Source organism: Prionailurus viverrinus, chromosome F2 (assembly GCF_022837055.1).
Source record: "Prionailurus viverrinus isolate Anna chromosome F2, UM_Priviv_1.0, whole genome shotgun sequence".
In the NCBI taxonomy this organism is placed as follows: Eukaryota; Metazoa; Chordata; class Mammalia; order Carnivora; family Felidae; genus Prionailurus; species Prionailurus viverrinus.
In genome coordinates this window covers 2,004,887-2,028,646 of record NC_062578.1, presented here as the reverse complement: position 1 = coordinate 2,028,646, position 23,760 = coordinate 2,004,887, and the positions used below count along the sequence as shown (strand labels likewise).

The 23,760-nt window shown below is 44.4% G+C and overlaps 1 pseudogene; it reads left to right on the top strand.

The window, feature by feature from the left end:
• Positions 1–3,058: 3,058 nt before the first annotated feature.
• On the top strand, positions 3,059–18,924 carry LOC125156675 (negative elongation factor E-like; annotated as a pseudogene).
• Positions 18,925–23,760: the final 4,836 nt, after the last annotated feature.

The following is a 23,760-nucleotide window of genomic DNA, read 5'->3' as shown; positions in this document are numbered from 1 at the left end:
TACATTTAAATTTTTAGCCAACATATAAAAGGTGTGCATTTGACAAAAAAAAAAAAAAAGAAAAGAAAGAAAAACTTTTAATTTAACATTCTACTTTTTTTTTTTTTTTGGATATCTCAGGACATATATCTCAAAGACAAAATTATTTACAGCCGCAAATTATCAACGTAAAAGAAATGGCCAATAGCTTGATGGGGTATTCTAAGGTTGTAAAAAGACCACTTTAGTTAGTGTATTTAGTGTATTTAGTTAGTGTGCAAAAATGATTGCCTGAAAGTTTCCAGGTCAGCTAATATGTGGAAGGGTCTTGCAAAGGCAAATGGGAACGAGTCGAGCATTCTCAGAGCAATCTTCCTGGTGATCCCAGGAACCACACCTATCCACATGTCCCTCTGTTGTGTCGCTATGCAGGCCGGTCATTTCTTGGTGCCTCAAGTGTAAAACAGATACTTTTCTAAAACGAAGAGTCTGTTCATTGGTTTAATTCCTCAGTGAAGCATTAGTTACAATAATGTTGTAATGTGTTTCCACTTTACCCTCACCGTTCTAATTTCATGATCAAAATACTTTACTTTCATTAAGGTAACATGAGTTTGAATGACAGTACATCAGATGTGAAGATTTTCTGTAAATAGAGCTCAGTGGTTGTTCAGCATCTATAGTGTTTCTTTTTTTTTTAATTTTTTAATGTGTATTTATTTTTAAGAGAGAAAGACAAAGTGTGGGCTGGAGAGGGGCAGAGAAGGAGACACAGATTCTGAAGCAGGCTTCAGGCTCCGAGCTGTCAGCACAGAGCCCGACGCAGGGTTCAAACTCACAAACCGTGGGATCATGACCTGAGATGAAGTCGGATGCTTAACTGACTGAGCCGCCCAGACACCTCTATTTAATTTGAGAGAGAGAGAGAATGAAGGAGAGGCAAAGAGAGAGGGAGAGAGAGAATCCCAAGCAGGCTCTGCGCTGTCAGTGCAGAGCCCAACGTAGGGCTCAAACTCACAAACCGTGAGATCATGACCTGAGCCAAAGTTGGATGCTCAACCGACAGAGCCACCCGAGTGCCCCATAGCACCTTGAGTGTTTCTACCAAGGTCTAGGATGGACTAGATAGCTGACCTTCTGCACCACGTAAGACCTGCCTCAAATGTTACTGACTCTGAAACGCTTTTCCAAATGTGCTCTTTCTGGAAGCTTTGTGCCATTTATAATGTAGTACTTATCTTCTCCCCACATTGCAGTTGTGTGGTGGTACCTTTCCTATTTTCCGCACAGAGCATCCTTTAGGCATAAATGTTCGGTGCCCAACACGTCATGCGGAACACAGACGTCCACAAATGTTTGTTGAACAAACGAATAGACACAAGAATGGAAATTGGTGAAAAATAGCTTGCAGATCTGAACTAAATTCAGTGTATCCCCCTTTACCACAAAGAGAGCTGATGGTCTTTGAGAGACCCTCCAAACAAATTTACTAGTGTCTCTACTACTAACTTAGTTTCTACTACTAACTGCTACTACTAACTTAGTGATGGCAGCCTCCCCCCCCCCCCCCCACCAGGTTGATTGCTCAACAACAGTGAAGAGGGACAAGCACGGTGCATGCGGATCAGGTCTGTTAGGGCTTCTGAGGGCCTGAGCTTTGGAAACTGTGGATTTTAATCATAGGCACATATGCTGATAAGGGTTCTCTGTATCCTTAATTCGTTTCCTATGACAGGAGGCAGCGTGGTCTAGTAAAAAGAGCACCAGCTTTCAAAGGCAACGTATGCGTTCACGGAATCACTGCCTCCAACTTACTGGCTTTACGTCCTTACACAACGTATTTCACCCCTCAGTGTCTATGCTTCCTGGGTGTAAAATAGGAATAGATTCTCTGGAGTATCACAAGGAAGTACTTACATGGTCCTTTGCACGAAGAGGCCTTGTAGATGCTATCAAGTACCCAATGCTTTATTAAACGCTGAGGATGTATCTGCTCTGGTACTAGGAAACCTACTTGTGTCATCTTCAATGGGAAACGTTTCTCTCTGAAGTCGGTATTTTACAGATAAGGGTATTAAATTCAGAGAGTTTGGATGATGAAGGTCAAACGACAGAGGTGGTAAGCTGCAAAATTGAGATCAAACCTGGATTCTTCTGGCTCCAAAGACCCCACCTCTTCCACTGCACCAAGGGAATAGAGAGGCCACTGAACTACACTCAGCATGGTGATTCATAAGTTGTAGGCATTCTGGGACAGTTGTTGAAAAGAACAACGATAATGTGCCCCTAGATTAAATATTTTAAGGGTGAATTTAGGGACGATCATTATTCAGGGATTATGCAATTACATGCAACAATCTTCAGGGCCATTTCCCAATTTCCTTCTAGAAATCTTGTTGGCCCTACTTCCTCCAGTATTGACCCTCCCTGTCATGACATGCTCGTTCACAGCCCCCCCCCCCGAAGTTCTCCCGGTGACTGCGAGCCCACTTCCTCCGGTCTGCTCTCTGTGGCGATGAAAAGCAGCTGGTCTCCATCCTCTGTGCATTAACACTTCATCTTCTGAAGGCCACTGCTACTCCCTCGCACACACACACACGCGCACACACACACACATACTCCTCAGCCTGGCTTTTATCTTCCTAGCCTAAAAAGTCTTCTAAGCTAAACAGTCATTCCTTTCACCACTAAAATGTGGACACTCTGGTGTAACAAGGCAATTATAATTTTGCAAAGTCTAAGGCTTCCCTGGCTACGAGCCACATCCGAGAAATTGCCCCTGCTTCAGGTATGGGAAACATTTTGAGCACAACTAATTTGCGAAGGAGCGTTTTGTCATCGGGGGAAGCAACGGTTCTCAAACAGGCTGACTCTTCTATCATCCTTGTCTTCTCATCAGAGACACGTGAAGCACAAAAGCATTCCCTTCACCTGAGATGGATACGTATGGAGGGAAAGACCTGTCGTTCAATCTTTCGTTGCCAATGCGGAGACTCTGCGACCATTGGAGTAAATCTCTGGCTAAAGTCAGAGTGAGCCCCTCAGCCCTCCAGGAAGTAATAATTACTTTGTGGAAAGCATGCGTGTGGAAAGCAAGAAGCATGGCAGCTTTTCCGTTGTGGCACTTAGCCAGACCCCAAACAAGGAGAGGCTCGAGGAGGAAAGGGCAGTGTGTCAAGGTCCACCAACTCCAAAGGGGCTTGGAAGGTATTTATAGCAGTGAGCGGGAGGGCGGCCGTGAATTAAGGAGGGGGCATTCGTGTATTTTGAGTACCAGCTCAGCTAATCCAGCCAGCTCCTCTGGTTAGGACGGTCGGCATAAGCCACCCAGGTCTTTGGGAAGTCTTGGGAGACAGTCGTAAGGCCCTCTGCATTATCGCTCTGCAGTTTCCTTGGACAATGGCCAGAGACACCAACCAGTCATTCACACACCGTAGCGGTTGAGTTGGGGGACCTTCTCCACAAATTCATTCTGGGGCTGGAACTTACCCCGTCCCAGGTAGGAAACACCACTTGTTCTATTTCTTCCACCACTTAGTTAGGGGGTAGCGATGTTTAATTCTAAGGAGTGGAAAGGAGAGAATTCGATTGAAAGCAAAAATAGTGCCACATTCCCTTACAGAGAAAATGAATGGCAGTGATATCTCCTATGAGTTCCAACATGTCTACCTGTTTATCCATCACATGAGCAGGAAGTTTAAAATTCTCCTGTATTGTGCTAAGACTTTGCTTTAGATTTGTCAGAAAGTATAGTAAAAGCAGCTGTCACCTTCAGCCATACACCGTGTCGCTAACACGTAGGCTCTGAGGTCCTATCACGGGCCCAGGCTTCCTGCTCTCCATGTGCACAGGATTGCCTGTCCGTCTAGTTGACTTCTTGGTTTGGTGGGTCTGGGGCGTGGTGTGAGAGTCAGAACTTCTAGCCAGCTCCTGGTCATGTCCGTGCTGTTGATCCTTGTACCTCACGCCAACGAACTAAGCTTTGACCCCAGCGCCGCTCTTAGTCCCATGCCTTTCTCTCCACCCAACCCAAGCTCCTCATCTGCCCAACCTTAGTTCCTCATCTGAAGTAAGCATAAGTGTCTGGAGAGCATCCGTATAGCAACAGGTAGATTCATCAGCAGGTGGGGTCTAGAACATGCCTGAGCTCCCAGCTTGCCTAACTGAGGGCAGAGGCAGGGGGAGACAGGACAAGACGGAGTTCCATCAAAGTCAGCTTACTTTTCTCCTGACCTCTCTGCTCCCCATAAGTCACCCAATGCCATGATCCTGGATCTACCTAACCAGGTCCATGCTTGGGTGTTTGAATTTCTGCTCCAAGTTTTGAGGATGTCTCCAGCCTTGGTCACTCCTCACCCACCTTTGGAGGGCCCGGAAATGCATGCTGGCTCTTTCTAGTCAACTCACACCAAGGAGACTTTTCCCTCCTCACTCCAGAGAAGCATCAAATGCCTTTTTAGGGACACCTGGGTGGCTCCGTCAATTGAGCATCCAATTCCTGGTCTCAGCTCAGGTCTTGATCTCAGGGTCGTGAGTTCAGGCCCCACATTGGGCTTTATGCCGGGCAGGGAGCCTACTTAAAAATTTGTTTAAAAAATGTAATTTTTGTCTGAGCTGAAAGGACTACCCATGTTGATTCAGCTGACAGTGATTGGGGGAGGGCCACTGCTGAGAGGCCTCTGGCTCCTTCTCTCCATTGTCCCTCAGGATCTGTGGGCTTCCCTTGTCCGTGTCAGGTAGGATCCCCCCTGAACAAGGATGTCTATGGCCACCTTGGGCGAGCAAGCTACTTAGGCTCTTCCCGCTCTATTATCTTTTAAAAATATTTAACACTTTGCCAGGTGGGAGTTATCTGATGTATTTTTTTTCTCCAGCTCTTGGGTTAATTTTTTTCATGTCATTTTCATTTCATAATTTTATTTATTACTATTCCTGTGAAATTACAAATAGGAATTCTTAGATGAAAATTATTTTCTCTGAATTGATGACAAGTAAATCTTCTTTCTCTCTTTCTCTCTCTCAATTGTGTGTGTGTGTGTGTGTGTGTGTGCTTGTGTGCGCATGTGTGAGCCTCTGATGTTGCCCCTCAACATGTGCAGCCTTGGACACATGCACAATCATCTTGGGATAACAGTGGCTTTGGCAGGGCTTTCCTCGACCGTCTCTTTCCTTCATCTCTCTGTGAGCTGTCTGCATTTGTTGGTATCACACCCGTATGTTAGGCTCCACTGTTGGCTGGATGGCTCTTCTGTTGCTTTCAACAATGTCCTGGGATATAAACTGCTCTGCAGGTTAAGTGCAGGACCCCTTTTTGGGGATAGTTTGTCAAACTAGTCTTTGAGTTTTGTCCCTACCCCAGGTGGGTTCCCCATGCCTGCCTTTTTCTGTGGTTCTCTCTCTCATAAACTAGCTTAGCTTATTGTGGTCGTGAAACTACCGGTGTCCTGTTAATCACTTACTATCAAAATCTACTGGGTGATTTGGAGAGCACCCTTAGGCTTGAGCTTCCCTACACTCTGTTCCTAATAAAGTCATGGGCAGACCTTGGAAGTTTTCTGTTCTTATGGCTACCCTGTCCCTCTGGGCAAAATCTCTGAGTCACTGCTCTATGGTAGGTGGTGCGGACAGTAACTCACTTTGTCAGACTGACACCCTTGCTTTACAAGCAAGGATTTGGTGGGGAGGTGGGGGGAAGATTGTAGCCTCGTCTTCTTGGCCTTGTCTCTCTCAGTGTAGAACCTCCTCCTGTGAGTGAGCTGGGGTGAGGGTCGTCAGGACCTCTTCCTCACTTTCAAGTGTTTCTATTTTATAATAGTTGAAGTTATTCAAAATTCAATAAAAAGATAATTGATTATGAAATTGAGTGTCACTTAAGTGTGTTGTTGAAGGATTGTCCTATTTCTTATATTACGGAACAATTTGGTGATGTTATTTCATTTTATTAACAATGTACTGATCACATCATATTCTCTAATTTTATGAGGTGAGACTATTTTAAGTTTTTTTAAATGTTTATTTATTTTTGAGACAGAGGGAGACAGAGCACGAGTGGGGGAGGGACAGAGAGAGAGGGAGACACAGAATCTGAAACAGGCTCCAGGCTCTGTGCTGTTAGCACAGAGCCCGACGTGGGGCTTGAACCCACGAACCACGAAATCATGACCTGAGCTGAAGTCGGACGCTTAACCGACTGAGCCACCCGGGCGCCCCAAGGTGAGCCTATTTTAAACCATGTTTATTAAAACAAAATAATATGGAGATCACCATATCCTAAGTGTACCAAATCTAAATGAAGCAAAGTTTTGGATTATAATGAAGGGAATTCAGCAAGAATTCACCAAATAGGTAAGAGACAATGTAAGTCCTTTGGGGGCATGACAGTACAAAATGCCACAAAGCATCACTTGGCATCTGTTTCTACGTGTGGAGATTAGACCCATGTGGACTTCCTTTTCAACGTGGCCACCTATCAAGTTCAATTAGCCTAGACTTGCTTAATCTGATGCTTCCTTTGGACATGGTCATCACCTTTCTGGATGTTTAACAGGAGATCTAGCTGCACTGAGAGTAGCGTAGAGCAGCACGGACTGACCTATAGGCAGGAGGCAGTGATGGAACTTGTGGTATCTGCCTGCCCGTGGAGTTACGTGTTTCTGCCCTTCTCCCGATGTGCCTTTCCATGTAGTTCTGGGTTGCATTCTGCTTTAGGAGCAAACTGATCATAATTGTACGTTATACACACTCACCGACAAAGACGTTCTTTCGAGTACAGGCCAACACAACTATTCAAGCATTAGTGACTGCTGGTTCCCTTCCCATCTGTCTACTGCGGCAAGAGTGAGGATTATGTCCTTGATCCTCCTTAGCCGAGCAGAGACTAAAGACACTTCCAGTCTTCTTGTGTTCTGAAGACAGAAGCAGAAACAGAGAAACCTAGCCCATCTCTCTTGAGCAGAGGGGATTAGGTGGATGGAAGCAACCTGGGTGCCACCAGAGAGCAGAGGGGAGGTTCCAGAGGCCAAGGGTGAGGGGAAAAGAAAACAATGTGGCAAGTGCGGGCTTGCATCAGTGGGTCTGACTTCAGAGAACATCAGAATCAGCTAGAAGCTTGGTTAAAACCCAAATTGCTGGGTTCCACCGCCAGAGTTTCTGAATTAGAAGATTTGTAGTGGACCTAAGACTTTGAATTTCTAACATGATTCCAGGTGAGGCTGATACAGTCTGGGGACCACCCTCTGAGAAGGACAGAATCGCAGCCATGGGAGGTTGGGGCAGGGCGCTGAGGCTCAGCTGTCGCAGTTCACAAGCTATAAATCATGAGCCATACAGAAGTGTAGAGTCCCTTCTCTTTCTCACTACTATTCGTTGCTTTGGACTGTTTGCCTGCTTGTCACCTTATTAAGCACTCGATGGAAAGAGGTACTAAGACTTCCTAGTGAAAAAAATGTAGGGGTGCCTGGGTGGCTCAGTCGGTTAAGCGTCCGACTTCAGCTCAGGTCACGATCTCGCGGTCCATGAGTTCGAGCCCCGCGTCGGGCTCTGTGCTGACAGCTCGGAGCCTGGAGCCTGCTTCGGAGTCTGTGTCTCCCTCTCTCTCTGCCCCTCCCTTGCTCATGCTCTGTCTCTTGTCTCTCTCTCTCTCAAAACTAAGTAAACATTAAAAAAAATTTTTAAAAAAATGTAAAGGGCAAAAGCACAAATCTTTTCACGGGTTCCAATTTTTTTTTACAAATTCCTGTAACAAATTAGTTTACAGCATAGGGGCCTTTAAAGAGTTTGGAAAGATATGCTATAAAATACAGAGTGGTGAAAAGGTGTGGGCTGGGAGCTTCCCTGAACAGTGAAAAACTATTTTATGTAATGAAAAGAGAAAGTGGGGCACCTGGGTGGCTCAGTTGGTTAAATATAGGACTTCAGCTCAGGTCACCATCTCAAGGTCTGGGGAGTTCGAGCCACGCTTAAGCTCTGTGCTGACAGCTCGGAGCCTGGAGCCTGCTTCAGATTCTGTGTCTCCCTCTCTCTGTCCCTCCCCTGTTCACGCTCTGTCTCTCTCAAAAATAAATAAACATTAAAAAGACTTAAAAACAAAGAAAAGAGAAAGAAATTACAGCTTTCATAGCTAGAATGATTTCTTTATAAAGTTAAATTGGGTGAGAACACAGGGCAATTTTCTTAATATATTGGGAACTTTGCAAACATTTTCTTGAATTCATAAGCTACAATCAACAAATCCGTTTGCCATAATTGGGTTGTGACTTGCAGGATGAACACCCATCACCTACAGATTTTCCTCCCTGAACAAGCCAGGCAAACCCCTCTCGGAATCTGCATTTTAAATCAAAAGTTGTAAAAGGATCTTTTGTGTCATGGCTTTCCTAATAAGAAGGCAATAAAAAAGAATTAGAAGAAAAGACGACTCTGAAATGTAACTTTTAGATTTTTACAATTTAGGAAAATCTTGACAACTCCGGGGCTGAGCTCTGGCCGGCCCAGGGCCGGGCGTGTGCCTCTTCCCGGGATGCCAGCTCTCTCCTCCGCTCCTGCCAACCGCGAAACAGCCCAGGGAATTTTCCATGGAGGTGTCCTGATTGATTTTAAAGGCAGCTACTCTTCTTCTTCTTTTTGTTTTTTTTCCTTCCCCAAGTGCAAATCTTAAACAAGAAGGGGCCTGCATTTTCATGTGTCCTGCAAAAATTGCTGTCGGGGCCATTTGAAATAATGGTGAGCAATCAAAATATGTATGATAGAATTTTTTAAAGAAGTACCAATCAATGCTGCTGCGCTGCAGTCCAGGTCATTCTGGTCTTGTTCCATGAGCACAGAGGGTAGTACAAAGGCTGTAATCCGACTGATCCGGATTCGAGGTGCAGTTTTGTCGCCTAGGTTGTCAGTGGGGAGAGCTGTGTTCAGTCTCATCTGGTGTATACTGGGGACAATTCCCGAGTCCAGGTGCTGGCAAAGATACTAAACGAATCTATGATAAGCACACGTCACAGGGGTGCACACTGCGGAGCTCAATATTTTTTTCCTTTCTTCGAGGTGGGGGAGGGGCAGGAGGAGAGAGAGAGAGAGAGAGAGAGAGAGAGAGAGAGAGAATCCATGCCCAGCATGGCACCCCATGCAGGGTCAATCTCACAAACCATGAGATCATGACCTCAGCAGAAATCGAGAATCGGATGCCTAGCCTACTGAGCCACCCGGGTGCCCCTCAGTATATTCTTGTTTTCTTAAAGCTAAAACCAGCTTGCAATCTATACATACTCATCCATTTTATTATTTTGTCTTTGCCTACCAGAAAGACACATTCCTTCCATTGGCGGTCCCTCTCACCTACCCCACCCCCCAGCACGAGTTAATAGAAAATCCCCTGTGGTGGGTATGATCAGAGAATCAACCATGTTATCATAATGGATTAAAGCATATAGGCAGCATGCCCATAAGCTTTGCTGTCTCACCTAGAACCATGCAAAAAGCTGAAAAAAGTCAGAATGATGTTTCTCATATTTACAAGCCACTAAAATGTTCAAGAAGTGCTTCATCATCCAATGAGTTCAGAAAGATTTTTGAAAACGTCACCCTCTATATGATGCATTGATATAACACACATACTTATAAGTAATCATAAATTACTTCTGAAATCAGAAAAAAAAAGTAAAAAATCACAGGACAAAATACTTTGCTTACCTTACATCCGATGCCCAAAGTCTTGTTCTTTCCCTATATCCTTTACCTATCATCTGGGTCTATATCAAAGAATTTGAAAAACCAAAATAACTTTCACTCAATCAGGAGGGTTCAAATGACATGCAGAAGAAAAAGATTTTGAAGCCCAGTTGAAAAGGAAGATTAGAAATAGGATTTTCACTTTTGTCTTGGTAAATGCAATTGCCTCTGACACCCCTGGACTCTGCTTGTCAAAATTCTCCCTTGTGACCAGACGCTAAACAAGGGCAACAAATTACTAGAACATATAGACACTTTTGTTGAAAGTGAAATTAGTGCTTGGCTGCCAGGGGTCATCCACAAGAATGAGAACGTCCTTATTTATTTAGGTGCCAGAAAACCCAAGCCAAGAGGAGGCATGGGTGGTGCGACTGGTCTCAACCTGCTTCTCTGAGACATTTGCCTTCCAGAGAATGGATTACATGTCACCTATGGACCACAGTCCTTCTCCCTAGTCAAGCAGACCCTTCAAAATTGTCACACTGAACGTCAGGTGAGATCACAAGATCACATTTAAGAACTTTTAAAATGCAGTAATAGCCTCTTGCTCTTCATAAGACATAAGTCCATCCCTGTGTGAATTACAGCACTTAAAATTCTAAATCACTTGGTGTCTAAAATTCTTAATCCAGGAAATTGAAAAATATAAATTCTAAACCAAACTGAGGCATTTTCTTGAAAATAGTATTTAGCATTTAAATGGAACATAGACAGGGTTTTGGTCTACCTGAGTGGGAGCTGGGTTTGGAAGATGGTGTCCCATTAGTGCTGAGCATGTAGGTTTTGTTATGAAAGCTCTTTACCACCTATGTGTGTGACTCAAACACGCAGACGTCATAGCTCTCGAGAGCCAGTCTGCACAGTAATCGGGTTAGTTTCTAAACATAGACTCCTCAATACCTTTGTATTAACTCAATTTAAAATAGCACCAAATTTAAAAATACTTAAAGACAAACAAAAAAAGTTGAACTGTGGGGCGCCTGGGCCCCAGTCAGTCAGTTAAGCTCAGTCAGTTAAGCAGCAAACTCTCGATTTGGCTGAGGTCATCATCTCACGGTTCTAGCCCTACGTGGGGCTCCATGCTGGTAGTGCAGAGACTGCTAAGGTTTCTCCCTCTCTCCCTCCCTCTCTCTCTCTGGTCCTCCCCTGCTCACGCTCTCTCTCTCTTTCTCTCTCTCTGTCTCTGTCTGTCTCTCTCTCAAAATAAATAAATAAACTTAAAAAATATTGAGCTGAACATTGGCAGGAAGCCCACCTTGGCCCTTTCCTATAAATGAGCCCATTTAACCCAGTGAAGGACCAAAGTACCAACCCTTATCACTTACAAAAAGAAAGAGAAAAATGTAAACTTGTATTTAATAAGGTGCCAAGTTTTATTTACTCTCTTTTCCATAACAAACAAAAATATGAAAATAAAGAAGAAATAAAACAATTACCTGGGCTTTTGGATCCAGCAACCATAGATCCCAGCAAACAGAGAATGGGATCCAAACCCCAATTTAATTCACCTAATTCACCTATGGAGGGCATCAGAAAAAAAAAAAAAAAAGAAAACCTCAGTAAGCTGTATCAAAACGTCCACATTGTTCTTCTTGGCCTTCTTATATCTAGTAATCACAAGACTATATTTGGTCAGGTAATAGGTAAACACTCAGAAGACTATGAGGAAGGTAAGAGATGATGTTTCTGGTGTTCTGTTTAATTTTTTCCTATTACAAATAACTTTTTCCTAAATATATGCAAGGAGAACCCAAGAAGCTGACTTGTCTACCACAAAAACACCATGGCCAATTCATTAGCCACATTAAATACTCGGTTCCCCGGTGGGCTATTCATGCCTCAGCACACGCAGAAAGGGTGGGAAGGATCGATGGGTCTTACAAATTCAGAAAGTGCCTATTTGGGGATTGTGTAGACTCTCAAATAATTCTGACCAAACCTCAGCCTCTCTGAGTAAGAATATATGGGATGGCTGTGGCTCTAGGCTGAGTCTTGACGAAGGAGGCAAAATTAATATGGGAGAATTTGGGGCCCACTGGCTTAACTCCAAGGGAAACGTAATATTAGTGGATAAGCAATCAGGCCTTTGCATCGCCTTCATGCAAATATCCCACCCTCTTTCAGCCATGATGAAAGATGGCAGAAAAGTCACCCAACAGAGCTTTGGCTTTCTCTCTTTGTAATACAGCAAATGTATATTTCTATCTTTCTAATCTAGCACAATAGAGTAACTTAAACAAAAATGCTTTCTTAGCACATGATACTCAAGGCGACGTCCGTACATGTTAAGATATGAACTCAAACCTGTAAGCTTTTGTTGATTCCTTCAATAAATAAATAATTTGTTCTGTTTTATATATTTGCATACTCCAGAAATACGGAACAATTTCTAGTTTCCCAAGCCAACTACATTTTTATACATACTGTGCCGATCTGTCTACCTAACTCCCACATATTCTTAGAATCTCATTCAACTGCTACCTCCCCTAAGAAGCCTCCCTGACTTTCCCAGACCTACATCGAGTTTCTTATGTCTATTTCACTGCACGTCATACATAATGTGTGCTACAATTGTTTGCCTATGTGCCTAGCTCCTCACTGGACTATGAATTCTAAATGTAAATGCAGACTCAGAGATCACGTGATGCTCTTACCCTCCCAGTGCCTTGCACAATCCCAGGACCGAAAAGATAAACAGAACATTTTCATTGAATGAATGACCCAAAGTAGACACGACCTAGCCGGTTGTGGGGATAACTTCACGTCTCACTGTAAACATTTAAAGGTATCATAAAGCACCTCAAAGCTGAAACAATGCGTTGCGTTGCATATCTACGCACACTCAGATAGCCCTTCCTCGGCAGCAGTTAGGCAAAGCGTCACTACATTAATGCATTTTTCAAATCCTTATGCTCCGGCCACTGGTTCCACCTCTCCCCAGAGAAAAGTTAAAGGCGCGATTAAAACAGCAATACCAGTGATTCTAACAAAAACCATATTTCCAACTTTGTGAAACTTCTTTGTCTCGGTGTTTCTGTCTTTCTCTCTCTCCGCGCGTCTCTCTCTCCCTTTTTTCTCTCCCCTGTATGTTGAGGAGGGGGACATAGATGGGATTTTCCTATGGTGTGGTGTGTGCTTTCGATGTTTCTTGTAGGTTGCCTTCCTGATTTCTTGCGGTCTTGGAAACCACCCTTCAGAGTGACTCAGCCACCACTCAATGCTCTGGGTTGTTTAAGGCCCTTTCATACCCTTAACAGCTCTACCAATAAGGCAGTTGCCTATTATCTGTGTCTAATTGTGATCAGTCACTATGTCAAAGAAGAAAAATGGTGATTCATTTCGGATGGATCTTTATTTACGCATTGATTTATGTTACTGTCTACATTTACAATGTGTATGCGTGCTCTGTGCGTGTGAGAGAGAGACAGACAGACAGAACACCCCCCCCCAACACACACACACACAGAAGCAACATGATTGTGTACAGTCCTTCAGGCTGGCAGCCTTGATGCAATGTTCAGCCTTTGAAAATCCCTATTTGGAACATTAGAAACATCTGGAGAAACCACATTTCCATGTTGAAATAAAGATAAGTTGTCATTTCTGCTACTCATTTTGAATTTATCCCACAGCCCGATGAGAGAATTTTGCCCAGAGCAAGTTATAGAGTATGTAACTAAAAAAGAAAAAAAAAAACTAGAAAAAGGAAAAATAAAGAGGAAAAAAAACCACCAGCAGTCAGGAAACTGATTTTACAGCATTCTACCAGGGGTTTCCTTAAGTACCCTTCCAAATATGCTTGCCCCAGCCCAGTGAGGGGGCTCCTAGGAGATCTTGAGCTGTGGACAGTAGGGGCCAAGTACGGCCACGGGACCCTAACCAGGCCCATTTATCAGGCTCTATTGTTTTTTCACCTACTAAATCTAAATAATAATTTAGACTTGTGCTTAATAATGCATGTATTTGATCTGGAAATTTAGGAAAATGCAGTATAAATATAAGGTCACAAGCTGATATTCAAGAATCATTTTTTTTTCTATTTCAAATTTGATTGCTCGTCTTCTTGGGCCTGTGATTAAAAATCACAATTTCTAATGGGCCTCCCTTATCTACACACACAGTGCTGCAGTTTTGTGGAAGTCCATGGAACAAGCCCGTGGAATGCAGCGTCCTTATCCTGCAGGCGACTATTGTGGTGAATTCAGGGACTTACAGCCTCTGCCCAGGACAGCCTGGTGCTCCGCTGAGAGTGTCCAGCTAATGAACTACATGAGGAATTTATACATAAATCAACAGAACTGCCCTCATCTTTCTTTCCTTCTGTTGAGCCACCACAGTGATCTCCCACTAAGAGGAGTCCTTTCATTTGCTCATGGTTCTAACGCACTTGTGGGAAAAAATATCAGACATTTTTGGCTTTTGGATTTCATACTCAAGTTTGAATATGTGGTTTCATTCCAAAAATACCATAAGAAAGTCTGAGGAGTAGCAAAGCCAGGGGGAAAAAATAGCTGACATTGAGATTCAGTCTTGAACATCCACAAATATTTCTAGAATCTTTTTTTTTTTTTTTTGGTCAAGGAGACCTTTCTTCAAAGAAAACCTTAGTCACTGAAAAGCCAGATATATAAAAGAAATGAGTAAGAAAGACTCTTCTTGAAACAGGCCTGAATTCTGCCTCTTTGCTTCTGTTCAAACTTCCTCCAAGGCACTCATTGAGCAAGTTTGAAAATCAGTGTCTGGCTCCGGTTTCCAAACTGTGCTCCAGAAAATATGAATCTTTTCAGATGTTTCCCAAAGATTTTTTTGGTCAGAATTCTGTCACATGGTGTATACTAACCCCCCCACCCCACCCCCCACCCCGCCACAAGCAGTCTCAAAGTTTACTTTAACATAGGAAGACTCCAGGGAGATCTTACACTAACGGATTTAACACCACATGGAATCTTTAGGTCAAGGACATTGTCATATATTCTAGACTGCCAGCCCCTGGCATTTCCCCTCATTCCCTTGAAACACACTCACTGGGGGAAGACCCTTGGGGAGAATATCCACATGACCGATTTGACTACTTTCTGCAGGGTGACAGTGCTGAGTAGGGCCTGGCATGGTGGAGAGGTGCAAATTCAATGGGGCCCATGAGAAGGAAGTGGAGAATGTAAAGAAGAAAGGGACCAGCATTTATTGGGTCAAGTTTCCAAAAATGAAGCCAAGTGGAATAAATTCCATATCCTCTCTCTGTTTCTCTCTGTGTAGACCAAAAATTCAATGGAGAACCCTCTCCTGACATTCTTCCATTTCCTCCAGGAGCCCTCAGCAACCTCTTTGAAAACCCTAAGGCATAGACGCAAAGCATATCAACCAAATGAGGGGTGTCTGCCTCTCTGAAAAAAAAATTCTCAAATGAATTTAAATATTCATCTATTAGTCTAATTCTAGCTCTATAATGGCTTTGATTTCCTTACAAATATATACACTCAAGTAATTTCTGAGAAATGACACAAAGAACAAAGAGAAAAAAATCAAAAAACTCTAGAGAGATTTGTCATATGGCTCACACAGATCGTGCTAAATCCATGAATATAAATTTTACAAAAAGATACTCATTATCCTGCATGTCAAAATAGATTAACAACCGTTTTTTTTCTTCTTGTGAGTTTTCATTTCCTTTTTCTTTTCTTTCTTTCTTTTTTTTTTTTTTTGGAATGGATGAAATGCATTGGGTAAACAGGTAAACCAAAAAATCATTCTGAGCCATGACCTCAGCCATCAGCTGTCCCCACATTTTCTAACATCCTGAAATTTTCCATTCGACTTGGGTGGCTGATCTCACATTTTTTCCTGGACTTCTGTACCTTGTGGAGTTTGGGACACCACCAAAGGCAGGGGGTGAGCCCGACACCTGCCTGTGGTCTCCTGGCTCCTGCCCCGTGGAGCACAGAGTGGTGGGGAGGATTCGCCTGAAGGCCACGTTGCCCTCACACACAAGCTGGAGAAGGATGCTGGAGGATGAGAAAATTATCTCTAGGAAACATTTTAAAGAAAAACTAATTATGTACCAAAGCTTTGCCTCAGATACAAATGGAGAAGGTTTAGTTAACCCTTACATTTTCCCATCAGATTGGTGAATATTTGGATTTGCTTGAGAAATATTTTCTTACCTTGTTAAAACAGATCTGCGCCAGAGACAAACATGTTAAAAATCCTAATTGTAAAAGCAAAACAAACAGACAGACAAACAAAAAAACCCTCCATGGGAGGTTTTACCATCATAGTTTGAGACTTCAGTATAATGGAGAGTTTTTGACACCTGCTGAATGTTCATCCCATCTGGGAGATATGTCTCTAAATCTGAATTTTGATTTGAGAAAAGGGCTCGGAAATGAATGATACATACACAACCACTCCCAGTTATTACTTGAAAGAAATAAAATCTGTTTTCTGAAGATTCCTATTGCTATCAGTATTTTTTACAGGACTGTTGTTTTTGCACAGTAATGTAGTTCTTTTTTTGTGGGGGTGGGGGGTGGGGGGTATTATTAGTTATGAAACAGAACTGACTATCCCCCCAAGGACCTATATAAACAGAACAGGGGGCTTGGGGGTTTGGCAATCCCTGTGTGTAACCCTTAACCTTCAAAGGTGCCTCCATGTTAACGTGGAAACCCTGCTGATCTGAGACAGCCAGCTCCTTACGAGCATTTTTTTATTAGGAGGAGCAAAGCTAACTTCATGAGAAATCTACGATCATTATCACCATATCCCTTCTTCTTATCTCCATTCTAATTCTGAGAAAAATTTTCAGGGATCTCCTGAAATTTTCGACTAGCATAATTCGCAGCAGGCATTAGAAGTTTGGAGGTTGTCCTCCATTCCGCTGATCACCTTGAACGTGAGCTCTCTGTAAAGTGCTGATAATAAGCGGCAGCACAGAGCCATACCAAAGTGCTTCAACAGACTGTTTTCACATGTCATGTTTCCACACAGTCACATGTGACATGGATTAAATCATAACCCCCCCCCCCCCAAAGCAGTAATACTGTCAAAGCTCAAGATAATACAACAACTGAACTTCTGTCTATGCAAATCATTAAAAAGGAAGTTGTGCTATACTTTCATTTTCTATAAAAACAGACCACCGTGTCCATCCTGACATCATGTTCACCCTACATTTAACATATTATTCACCTAATGGGAAAAATCTCAACTCAGGTCTACTTTTGTTCTTTATAACATGTATTTTTTTCCATACAAATACTCTAAAGGTTAATACTTAGTGATGATCTTTCTTTGTATACAGATACCAAAAGATAGGGGTTTTTTTCCACTTAATTTTGAATTATATATTTTGATGCACAAGTAGCTTAAAACCTCTCCATGGACAAAAAAAAAATAACAAAACAAGAAAAGGATAATGAAATTATAAAATGTCAACACATTTGCAAATATTAAATGACTCTTCACACCATACCTCATGCAAAAGAATTTGTCCAATAATAATACCCAAGTCTCCAGTGATTTCCCTGGCCTTAGATTCTGCAGTCTAGTTTGAATCTGTACTATGCATTACGCTGGCCATTTTCTTCTCTACAGTGATGACTGGAAACCATCAGAAGAGCAAGCTTCCTTTTCTACATTGCTTTACTCTGGGTGGTGTGGAAATCGAGGGGTAGTGGTGCCTTTGGCATCTCCAAGACTGCGGAGGCCTTTGCCACTACATGTCACCGGAAGATCCTTAAGATTCAGGAGCTCCTGGCCCACGCTGGCACAGCCCGAGCCCACGGGACCCCTGGTACCGCCCCCTGGGGAGCCACCAGGTTGGTGATACCCCCAGCTGAGCAAGGAGGGGGCAGCTCTGCAGAACAAATTCAGCAAATTCAAGAGGAAGAAAAAGGCATCGCTGGCTCTGACGAAGCCAAGTAGCAGCAGCACAGCCAGTCGAGGCGGTGTCCCAGGCTCACTGTCCAAGCAGCGTGGTGGACAGGGCCACCGCAGCAGAACCAGCAAAGTGGCTGCTGAAGTTGGGAGCTGGCAGCTCAAGAACCCGGGCTTCCGGCACTCTCCAACCCTCGAGGGAAGTTAAAGGACCCTGAGAAGGGGCCAGTGGCCACTTACCAGCTGTTCCAAAGTTGCATATCTGCAACAGTGATCTGCAGGAGTCGTGCACACACCCACAGAGGAAACCTCTGTGTGAGTTCTGTGTCTTCCAGTGACTGGGTTTGGGAACTGGGGCCAAATCGGGAAGAGGCACAGGGCCCAGGGGCTGGTGAAGTCCCCCTTGAAGCTTTGACTGGGGTTCTGAAAAGTGTGGTGGGGCCGCTCCTCAGCCTCCCCACCTCGAAGCCTCAGCCAGGACCCTAGTCGTGAGTGGAACCGGGACAGAGACTGTGATGGGGACAGTGACCATGATCTGGACAGGAACTGTAATAGGGACAGTGACCATGATCTGGAGAGGGGCCACAATGGGGACAGGGACCTCGATCTGGACAGGGACCATGATGGGGACAGGAACCATGGTCCAGACAGGGACTGTGATAGGAACAGGAAGCATGATGGGGACAGTGACCATGATCTGGAGATGAACCACAATGAGGACAAGGACCGTGATCCAGACAGGGACTGCGATAGGGACAGTGACCATTATGGGGACAGGAAGCACGATGGGGACAGTGACCATGATCTGGAGATGAACCACACTGGGGACAGGGACCGTGATCCAGACAGGGACTGCAATGGGGATAGATACCTCCATCCAGACAAGAATTGCGATGGGGTCAGGGACTTTGATCCAGACAGGAACCATGAATGCAAGGGTCCTTTCCCCAGGTGGGACTCATTTCCTGAACACAGAGCCCCTCAGAAGGGGAATACTGTGTGTGTACAGAGAGGACATGATGCCCCCCCTCTTCTGTGGGACCTTCTCTGCCTTTGGAAACACCATTGGCCTCTCCATGGACCGATCCAGAAACTGTGCCTTCCTTATCTAGGAAAAGGTGGAGCCAGCAGATCAGGCGGTTGCTGGGCTCAGTGGGCCCGGGGGAGTCGGTACAGCTCAAAGTCAGCATTGCAGGCAAACGGCCGGTGCTGGAATCTGCCACTGGTAAGTCTGTCTGGGGCTGCCCCGCTGTCCGGAACAGCCTTAAGGGTTGTCACTAGGTCAAGATGGTCAGGATTGTCTACAGTGATGACGGCTCCGAGGAAAACCTTGTGGATGGCTTCTAGGGAATTCAGCTGGATTCTGTGTGCCTCATCTGTGCCAACACTGGTCTCAGTAAAACACTGAGATGCAAGCTCAAAAAATTTAAAAAAAAATTAAAAAGATACGGGAGCTCTTTCTTTCCTCCCAGTTTTACTGAAAAATAATTGACATGCATCACTGTATATGTTTAAGACTTACAGCTTGAGGTGAGCGTTTACTTTACATATATGGTGAAATCGTCATCATGGTAGGTTCAGCTAACATCTGTCTTCTCATGTGGTCACAATAAAAAGAAAAGAAAAGAAAAGAGAAAAATTCTCCTTATGATGAAAAGTCTTAGGATTTACCCCCTTAACAACTTTCCTATATACCGTACAGCAGTGCTAGCCGTGGTCCTCACACTCTATTACATCTCCAGTACTTAGTTTTCTTCTAACGGGAAGTTGGTGCCTTTGACCACCTTATTCTGATTCCCCCTCTCCCCATCTCCTGACTCTGGTAACCACAAGTCTGATCTCTTTTCCTGAGTTTGGGGTTTTATTTCGTTTTGCTTTTGTTTTTCGATTCCATGTATACATGAGATCCTAAAGCATCTTTCTCTGTCTGACTTATTTCATTCAGCATAGTGTCTTCAAGGTCCATCCACGTTGCCGCAAATGGTAAGATTTCCACATTTTGTGATGGCTCTCTTCCATTCTGTAGATAGGGAGAGATGCCACAACTTCTTTACCCATGCATAAATTGATGGACACTGGTTCCTTGTCTTGGCTGTTGGAAACGCTACAGTGATCATAAGGTGAAGATATTTTGTTGGAGTCGTGTGTTTCTTTCCTTTGCATATATTCCCAAAAGTGAAAAAGAAACCCATGGACAGAATGAACTCTGCTACTGATTCTACTGACACCATTTTACATCAAATCACCCCCAGGATCCAACCAAGGATCTCTTTAAAGTCTACAGAAGCAAACAACCTTGAAAATGATCCGGAATGCAGTGTTCACACTAGGGTTTTTGTCCCCACAAGAGATGATAGAACATGGCTGCAGCTCCTATTTTAATGTTTGGAGAGGTCTCCATACCGTTTTCCATAGTTGAACCAATTTTCACGCCCACTGTCAGGATGACCATCCTCAAAAAGACAAGAGATAGCGCATGCTGGCACGGATGTTCCTAACTTCCAACGCCTGCCGACTGGGGCATGACTGACCAGCACGTGCCACTGTGACCGGTGAGTGGAACTGATTCAATTATCCACTGTGTGACCAGTGGTCGTCATCCCCCACCGTGCGGCCCTAGAGGGGCCCCACTTACAATGACCATGTTGTTTGCCGGGAACTTCTTTCACTCCCTCTAGGAGGGCTACCCGTGGACAGAAAGAGCCCTGCTACTGATTCTGCTGACACCATTTTGCATCAAATGACCCCAGTGGTCTAACAGAAGACCTTTTTCAAGTCTCCAGAAGCAAACAACCTTGAAAATGATTCGGAAAGTAGTGTTCAAGATACGAGTTTTGTCCCCACCAGAGATGCTGGAACCTCGCTGCAGCACCCTGCCAGACGGTAATGGGTGAGCTTCCACAGTGGGCCCCACGCCTGAAACAACAAAGGTCTAACTGTATACGTGATATGCTAATCTGTTTGCATAAAGTGAGTCGCTTATTCTCCAGCCCGACATTTTGCATTACCAAATACAGCCCTGTGCTTCATCTAGAAGTGATAGAGTAACCTGCCTCGAAGGGGAAAAGATCTCTGACCAACTACCTGCTCCCTCCCGCCAGCCCCCTACAGGGACGTTCCTCCCCTTAGAACCAGTGGAAACTTTCTTGTTTCTGAGCTTCCAAGCCACCCGCCTGTGTTCTTGCGTGCTTACCCACACACCGACTCACAGCATCTTAACTTCGGGGGCTGTAGCCAGGAAGGGGGCCACATCGACGACTCGGCACCAACGGGACATTCAACACAGGTGGGTGCCAATTCATTCAGCCACAAATTATAAGCAGAGTAATCAAACCTTACCCCGCCCCACCCCAGATGCACACACTCCAGATTTATACGACTGAAAGCAATTTCTACAAACCCTCAGAACTCTTCAAGTTAAGTTTGCATGAACGCTGCATGTGGTCTTTTTCCGAGGGACTTTTTATGGTGAAAACAGTGGTGGTTACCTCCCCATGATGGGCTCATTTAAGAACAGAGGCACAGGACAGAGCACAGCAGTGGTCAGAATGGGGCAGAGTACCCACTTACCCACTCGAGTAAGTGACTGGGTTGCTTCTAGCAGGACGTGAGTGTGGTATCCGTGCGAGTGTGGGAGGGCGGGTTTATATGCCGCGTACTGATAAAGTGTGTCAGCCTGTGCAGTTACAGACTATAAAGTAAGGCAGAAGCCAAATGTGTCTTCGGAACCATGTTTTCCACTCATGTATTCACTCGTGTGTCTATTTGAACACTTATTCAGCAAATACGTGTGAAGGGAGGGGCTACCTCAAAATAAAGAAGTATTAAATGTGCTAATTTTCAAACATGGTTCAAAGCACTTTAATAAAATGACTTACTTTATTCTCACGAAAATCCTCAGAGGTGGAGCTGGTATTATGTCCATTATACAGACGGGTAAACCGAATGCTGACTGAGTCACTTGCCAGGCCACGGAGCTAAAACAAGTAGAAGTAGCAGAGGGAGAGCCCCACTCCCTGCACCTCAGGCTCCCTCCCCATGTGGCCGGCTGGCCAGCAGGACCTTGGAAGAACCAGCACCGAAATCGGGCCAGCCCTTCCTTCCCACCTGCTATTGTGAGTGCCAAGGGGCAAAGGTGTGGCCCCCACCCAGAGTCTCCCCCTTTGACCTCCTTTCCCCAGGGTTACGCCGTAACCCAGGAGATGTTTTGGGGGAAACATATGGGAGGTTATAATTTTGTAGGCACAAACTAACAATATTTATTTCTCTTCGATGGAAAACCAAGAGTAAAGCTTTCTGTTGCCCCATGACAGGCAGGACAGAGCAGGGCTCTTCTTGGCCATGGCAGCCCCTGGCCAGGTGTGAAGCTGTGATCTACCAAAAGGGAGCGTGTGCCCCCCAGAAAGACCTGAGACAACGCGGTCCTAAGCCTTCTGGCGAAAACCAGCCATCGGAGAGAAGGCCGGGGGCGGAGATGTGCCGACACGCAGACATGCCCTCCGGACAGTTGTGCACCTGTCGTTCTGCCTGACAGGAGAAGAGCAGAGCCCACGCCCTAAGACTCGTCTGAACCGCCAGACCAAGGCCAGATAGGAAGAGGGGTAACACCATCAGAGTCTGCGAGAAAAGATCCTTCTGGTCTGCAGAAAGCTTCCTCATGACCACTACATGGAGGCCCATCCTGACTTTAACGGTGCCACTAAATGCTTCGTACAGCTCCTCAACGGCTCCCGATCGGTTAGGGCGAGGAGCGGGACACTGTGCCCTGCCAGTCAGACACTACACACTCACCTAGTACCCCCTCCCACGTGAACACAAGACCCTCCTCTGTGCCTCAGGTCACACCATCTCCTACCTGGCCCGCCCCGTCCGTAAGCCCCGATTCACCTCCAGGACTCAGCTCAGGGGGCACCACCTGCCCCTTGCCTCCAGGGCTGGTCACATCCTTCTCACTCCTTCCTGTTGCTAAGTGTTACCCTCCTCAGTAAGGGGGTACTTGACAGGAAGGTCCAATTCCAGGCTCAAAGGAGTTTCATCGCCCGTGATTATGAACGATCAATCTGGTAGTCCAGTGTTGTTGTTTTTTTTTTAACAAAACGGGCTTTGTCGATTCCTCACAGATGTGAGTTCTAGAACCCTGCAACGTATTTCACTCTTAATTATAATCTAGACGTGTATCTTATCGGTTATAAAAACGTCTCTGTCAAAGTGAAATTTTGACTTGATATACTCCTAGGATAAAAAATATAGCTTCTTAAATAAATTATTCTCAAATTAGTTTTTTAAATAATTAGGTCCTGGTGCCTGGGGGATCCGCAAACCATGGGTTGCTCACATTTTTCCTTTAAAAGGAAAAACTTGGATATTATCCGAGGTTTGAAAAATATTGAAACACTAAGTACGGCCTTAACTATGTAAAAGGTATTCACAGGAAACTCTGAAAAGGATCATAATAAATAGCTAACACTGGATATTTCCAAAGGGAGCCATTTGTTATTTTCATGCTATAAAGTCTGTATGGTTGACTTCTATCCTAGGGAAAAGAAATGCAAACTTTAAAAGTATATCAACAATACATGAATACCTTCCGACATGACATTCGGAATTTAGCAATCAAGTTTCCAAGCAAAAATCTAAAAAGATTTTTGAAATCTTTTAGCTCCAAATCTAAAAAAAAAAAGTTAAGATCCCAGTATTTTTAGAGGTCTGTAAAGTTCTGTGACTTGTATTTTCCCATAGGTGGATATAGATCTGAAATTGTGCATATTGGAGATTTTTAAAAATATTTCTTAGATTACTTAAAAGTAACAAAACCATAGCCTCCAGCAGGTCGCTAGTATGTGGTACATGTGACACTAGTATGTGTCACAGTATGTGACACTCCTGATGTCTGAGACACTTCATAATAACCCTGGAGGGGGAGGAGGGGCCAACAAGCAGGTAGTGACGTACGGGAAATAAAACGGGCAATGTACCGAGAACTGTTGCCTCTACATGTTAGGTAAATCAGGTTCATTCTACTATTCTCTTTCCTTTTTGTGTCTGTTTCAAATTTTCCGTAATAAATATTTAAAAAATAACGCAAAACCAAACAAAACTAACCACTCAGGGAGATGCTATCATCTACCCATCAGAATGGCCGTAAAAAAGGACTGATAATACCAACTGTGTCTGAGAGCTCTC